The sequence below is a fragment of the Neofelis nebulosa genome, chromosome 2 (assembly GCF_028018385.1).
Source record: "Neofelis nebulosa isolate mNeoNeb1 chromosome 2, mNeoNeb1.pri, whole genome shotgun sequence".
Classification (NCBI taxonomy): domain Eukaryota; kingdom Metazoa; phylum Chordata; class Mammalia; order Carnivora; family Felidae; genus Neofelis; species Neofelis nebulosa.
In genome coordinates this window covers 218,695,321-218,701,416 of record NC_080783.1, presented here as the reverse complement: position 1 = coordinate 218,701,416, position 6,096 = coordinate 218,695,321, and the positions used below count along the sequence as shown (strand labels likewise).

Sequence of the window (6,096 nt, the reverse complement as noted above, 5' to 3'; positions counted from 1 at the left end):
TTGGAATCCTACAGGAGAAAACAGGCACCAAAAACATTTTTAAGCCAAGCCTCTGCTTACTCCTGGGAGCAAGGAGAGCTGTTCCTCTGGTTAGCCCCTTCCTGTCGAGCCCCTTTCTGGAAGGATCTGCCCCACTCCTTCCCCCCACCCACTTAGGAGAGAATCTCTAACCGGCCCCCACTTCTCCCCGCAGGCAGCCGAGCAGATCCCGAGATGCAGTATTGATAAGCCCCTTGTTGCTGTGAGTCCAGACAGACGCACCCAGCCAGGCTGTCTGTCAGTGAGAGCCAGCCTCCAGCCCCTGCATCCCGCATCCCGCACCCAGCCCCCACATCCAGCCCCCGCATCCCGCATCCCAACTGAGATCCTGGCCCAGGGAAGCCAGGTTCCTCTTTGAGCCTTGTTTGATGTCTCATTTTTTCCCCTGGGCTTGCAGCCTGCCTGGGGCCCAGAAAGCCAAGTCTGGGCCCCCACCTTTCAGCACGAGGGCAGAAAACAGGCTAAAACCACACAGAAAATCAATTCGCTTTCGGAACCAGAGAGGACAGCTCTGTCGTCCCCACCCCTGCAGAAGTCCTGGGGGAGCCTCGCAGCCCTCTCCTCCCTCCTCAGCCTGCCCCTGCCATCAGACCCCAGGTTCCCTGGGACTTCGTCTGCAGCAGGGCCAGCAGGACAAGGTGAGGGAAGGGGTGAGGGCAGCGGTACCCCAGGCTGTGAGAGACGCGAGTCTGTTGTCAATCAGCCCCGTGTGGGGTTGACGTAACGGCAGCCCAGCTAGGAAGGGGCATGGGAGTGATGGAGGGCAGTTCTCCATTCCGATTAGCGTGCCCTATCTACAGGACCTTTTTCCAGAGTGTGTCTGTCCTCATTCTGAGCACTTACATATCCTTTCCTCTACGAAATGAGCGTGGCCAGAATAGTCCAGGTTTAGAAGGAATTCTTTCAATGCCCTTACTTAGCAAATAAGTTAGAAATTCCAAACTGATTCTCTGGCATTTTTTTAAGTTATTTTTATTGACCCACGACATCCAAAAGTTAGCAGTTCGGGTGCTGAAACATCTCCCCCCACCCCACCCCGAGAATGGCCCACCCAGGAGCCCCTCAGCGGCCTAGTCGTGGCGTCTGCCTGGCTACCAAGCTTAATTGCTGGCTTCCAAAGAGCCAGTTAGTTGAGCAGGACCAGGCTGGTGCCATTAATTCTGTCCTAAGTGGTCACACAAGGCAGTGGCTGGGTAGCAGAGGGGGAAGCTACGGTTGTAATTTCCATGAGCTGAGCTCATGCGTGTTAGAGAATTAAAAATAAAATTAGGAAAATTCTCTTCAGAAGCGAGCCAGAGTCAAGCCCACCCCATTACATTTCATTAAGTCTGGACCACTGATGTGTCTCTGCGGAGACATGGACACGGGTGGCCAGGTAGGACACAGCCAGGGGGGACATTTGCCAGAGGCTCTGAGCCCTGCGCAGAGGCGCTGGGGACAGAGAGCTCACCGAGGCGACTCCAGCGTGGATGATTCCAGAGACTCCCAGTCCCGTCCATCCTGGGGAGGTAGGGGGCGAACGTGCTGCCCATGAGTTCATCTCACAGTCGCCAGAAGCTGATGTTCCTCCTGCTGGGGAGGGGACAGTAGGAGAATGACAAGCGGAAGTGATGTGCACACAGTGTTGCTACCGGGGACAACTCCATCAGCCAGCCCAGACAGCACAAAGATCACACTGGCTCCTTCCAGGTGGGTGCCCGTGGGAGACCCCGGCTTCCCCCCAGTCAAGCTGGCTGGTCCCTGCATTCTGGGGTGGGGGGATGTGTCCGTGGGTCCAGTCTGCCTGTGAAGAGACGGGGATGCTCCAGGCCTCTGGGGCCGCTGCCCTGCACTCTCTCCACTGAATTTTATTCTGGGGCCCACGGCCCGAGAGACCCCAGCCAGGACCCCTTGTAGCCAAGGTCGAGCGAGGCCGGGGCCACCAGGCTCAGGCCCAGCATCCTGGCCTCTCCCTCCCAGAAAAACCAGGCCTCTCCCCGGCCCAGCTGGGGTCCCCGCCCCACACCCCTGCACGGTTTCTCTCAACAGACAGAATTCACACACGTAAAACTCACCCTTTTAAGGTGGTTTTCAGCACATTCACAATGGGGTACAACATCACCTGTACCTAGTTCCGGAACACTTAATCCTCAAAAAGGCCTTGGCAGTGCTCCCCACTTCCCCCAAATTCTAGGCAACCACTAATCTGCTTTCTGTCTCTGGATTTGCCTATTCTGGACATTTACGTGGAGGGAATCAGATGCTACGTGGCCTTGTGGGTCTGGCTTCTCTCACTCAGCACCACGTTTTTAAGGCTCTTCCGTGCTGTAGCTCATGTGAGCGCCTTGTCTGTCTTTCCACGGGACGGATGGGCCACCTTGCTGTACCCGCTGATGAAGGAGGCAGCTCCCGGACATGGTCCCCATCAGGCTGCACCTCTGATGGTGCAGAAGTTCACGGTTTAGTCGAAGCTGATGTCGTGAGGACAGACTACCAGGCTCGCCCGGGATCCTGGAGGCAAGACAGGCGGGCGGCCCCTCGTAGGTATGGGGGTGCCTCCCGCACAGAGAGGCTGAGGTTTCAGGCAGGGCAGTGCTGGGCCTGGCCGGAAGGGGGTCCGGGCCGAGATGCCAGCCACCAGAAAGGCCTTCACGCCTGGACTGTGCCTCCTCACCCCCAACACCGGTGACATCAGTAGACCGGCGCTCACTGCCCACCACCGTGAGTGACACCGTCCCTGCTCCCCAGGTCCCCATGCTGCGAGATGGCAGGAAATGACCACGGGCAGCACCCAGAGGGGCCAAGCTGGCTCCTGCCAATCCACTTGCTTGTTGCCTCATTTTCTGGCAGATGAGAGCGCCGGGTCTCGGGAGCTCAGGACCCCGAGGCCAGGAGTCTGCAGTGAGCCGTCCAGCCCAGGATCCCGGGCACAGGCGGGGCTGCTGAAGGGAGACGCGCTTCCCGGGGGAGTCGCCTTGCTTCCTCCTGTACGCAAGATTCACGGCCAGCAGCGGCTGCAAATCCAGGCTCCATTCTGATGCTCATTAAGTGCCATATGTATTTATGAAGAAAAGGCCTCGCTAATTAAGGCTGTCACCTCATCGCTTTATGGATCTCACCCAGGCTGAGTGCAGCCGGGCCTTAATTACCTGCTAAGGTGGCTGAACTTTCACAGGAAGCCGACTGCACTGAACAGCACCCCCTCCCCTCTGGCTCCCCCAGGTAACAAACCCCTGACGCCAAGACTCGGGGCCAACACAGCACCCAGAGCGCGTCCTCTCCCTGCTCCAGACTCCAGCCCCACCCCCGCCCAGCTGCGGTCGGTAGAGTGGGGGTCCTTACACCCCACCCCCTGCCCGGCGGACCGTGGGGCTCAAGCGCTCTGGGCCCCATCCTCTCCGATTCGGGACACAGCCAGTCCCCCAGCGCCTGGCTGTGCTGGACGGTGAGCCCGAGGGTGGGCGGACCCCGCTGTGTTCTCCCCACCCCCGCCCGTCTGCTTCAAATGCTCTTTCCTACCCACCCACACACCATTCTCCCCTCTTAAATCTCAGCACAGGCTTTTTTCCCCTCTGGAAAGACCCCTGCCAGCCCCAGGCCTGAAGCCAGGTGAGCAGCCCCTCTCTCTGGGTTCCCCCAGCCCCATGGTCACCTTGAGAGCCACACCCGCACGTCCAGGAAGCATCCCTCCTACTGCTCTGTCCCCTCGGCCGCAAGCACAGAGCATCCCGGGGGCGCCGGAAGTTTCCCCTGAGTGGTCCTGGCCAAAGCCAGCACTGTAGGTCATGCTGTCCCACCAGATTCCCCGTGGCGAGGGTTCTAAAAGCCCTGCTCCCTCAGCCACCCAGCACAGCTGCATCTTCCAAGAGTTTGTTCACCAGGCGGCTGGCCTCAGGGCTCAAAGATCTTCCAAAAACCCAATCTTGACCCTCATGCTGGGGTCGGAGCAGGGGGGGGGGGGGGGGGTCACCACACAAGATCCTTGGGGCCGCACCGGATTACGGTTCAAAGTCCCGCCTCCGTCGCTGCAGGGGGACATCACCGCATGCCCTTTGGGGTGTGGCTTTGCAGTACCTCCCGGGAGGGCGAGCCTGGCGGGCCTGGCCGCGGGGCCTGCTTTGGCCGACAGAACGTGAGCGGGTGTGAGCGAGCCCTGCTCTCACCCGCACGGCGCTCTGACTCCCCCGCCTTGCTTCTGCTACCCGTGAGAATGGGCCCCGGGAGGCCGCTGGTCCCAGCACGAGATTCACCCAGGGCCAAGCTGACCCTGACCTGCAGCCCAAAGCGGAGCAGCCACTGTGACCAGAGAATCGTGAGCAAAGAAGAAACGCTCTGCTGTAAGCCACTGAGTTCGGGAGATGTTTGTTTCGCAGCATTATTACCGCCCGGAGCTGCCTCATGTGCCTCCTACGCCCACCACGCTCTGAACCAACTGGGATAAAGGGAGCATCAGGCCGGTGCAGACGGCACATAGCTCACAGACAGTAGCTCGGGTGTCGGGCAACAATGGCTTCCTGCCACTCGCCCCGAACTTGGGTAGAACCGCCTACCCGTCACAGGGAGGGGCGAGCAGCCCGGCACACGGGTCACCGCAGGCTGGTGAGTCCGGAGAAGAGACGGCAGTGGGGACAGGCTGAGCTGCACAGGCCCGCAGCTCCTCCCAAACTCTCCCATCAGGGGTTCACGACACCCGCCTGGGGGAGCCCTGCCCCCACCCCTACCCCAGGGGAGTGAGAGGGAGGACTGGCTAGGGAGTTTGCAGGGCCCTGTGCAGACTGAAAGCCTGAAACCCCCTGAGGAACAATTATTCCACATTTCAAAACAGCAATAGAGCATTAAACCGAGTGCGGAGCCCCCCCTAAGCAGGGAGCCCCCCCTAAGCAGGGAGCCCCCCCTAAGCAGGGAGCCCCATGCGACTGGATGGTCACACACCCACAGAGCCATCTGTGATGGGGAAGAAATGTCCCCACCTCCACACACGTCCAGCCTGGGCCTGACAATGACTGGCTGACTTTCTCCCTGCACAGAGGGGGTCTCAGAACCACAGGCTCTCAGAGGCTGACGAGCTCAGGGTTTAGCCTCTCACTGACCTCACTGACCTAGGTTCAAGTGCTTGGGCTTGGGGGAGAAGGAGCTATTCCTGTCCCCCCGGCAGGTGCACATCCTCAAAGGCGGGGGGGGCGGGGGGGGCATTAAACTTTCCCAGCCCAGGCAGCTAACGTCTCCTGCAGGTGCTGGGGACCCAGCTCAGCTCCTCCCTCTACCTGGAAAGGGTGACTGGAGTCAGACAGCTATGCCCCCCCCCCCCACCCAGCTCCAGCCCCCACACCCTGGAGAAAGCTGATCAGAATCTCAGAAGTGCCCAGGCCCCTGGCCAAAGCCCAGCCCCCCTGTCCAAGCCGACAAATCCAAAGACCCAGCGGGATAAATCTTTTCCAGTCTCCTCAGTACCGCAGCCCCGGCACCTGCCGCTTCCACAGCTATTGCGCACGGGGCGTCTTAAAGATACCTGTGAGCGAGCACCTGGAAACTGCAGTCTCCGATCGCGTTTAATCTCCACACGACCCCGGAGCCTGCCAGGGTAACTCTGATGCTCGCACACGCCTCCATGTTCCCAGGGGAACCTAACGGGCCCTGCAGCTTGAAACAGTGCCCTGGAGCCACCCCTGGACATTTCTGGCTCGTGGCAGCTAAGGAGAGACCAGGGCTCATCCACAATCCTTAAGAAATGTTATTCTGGGAAAATTATTCAGTGGCTCCACTTCAATAACCCTGTGTAGGGCCCTTGATGTACTGTGGTCTTGACAGAATTCTTTTCAGAAATACTAGCTGTCACTTTCCATCCACAGAGCTACAGAGGCACCCGGCATGGGCCCTGACGGGGGTGCCCACTTCTCAGCTTAATATGCCTTAAAAGCAGTGACATTCCTCCCCGCAGGGCATCATCTCCCCGAGCCTAGGGAGGGTTTGGGGTGCAGACAGGAAGAGCAGTGAGCGGCTCCTAACAGCACCCCAGGCAGACCAGGGCCACCCTCTGCCTGACACTCGGGGAACCCAGGGTTCACCTCCATCAGCACA

The 6,096-nt window shown here is 59.7% G+C and overlaps 1 long non-coding RNA gene across 1 annotated transcript; it reads right to left on the bottom strand.

The window, feature by feature from the left end:
• Positions 1 to 354: 354 nt before the first annotated feature.
• On the bottom strand, positions 355 to 4,860 carry LOC131505582 (uncharacterized). The gene is made up of 3 exons (XR_009258470.1): positions 4,569 to 4,860; positions 2,314 to 2,529; positions 355 to 1,611 (listed from the first exon to the last, which is right to left on the bottom strand). It is a non-coding gene; the product is annotated as an uncharacterized LOC131505582 (long non-coding RNA).
• Positions 4,861 to 6,096: the final 1,236 nt, after the last annotated feature.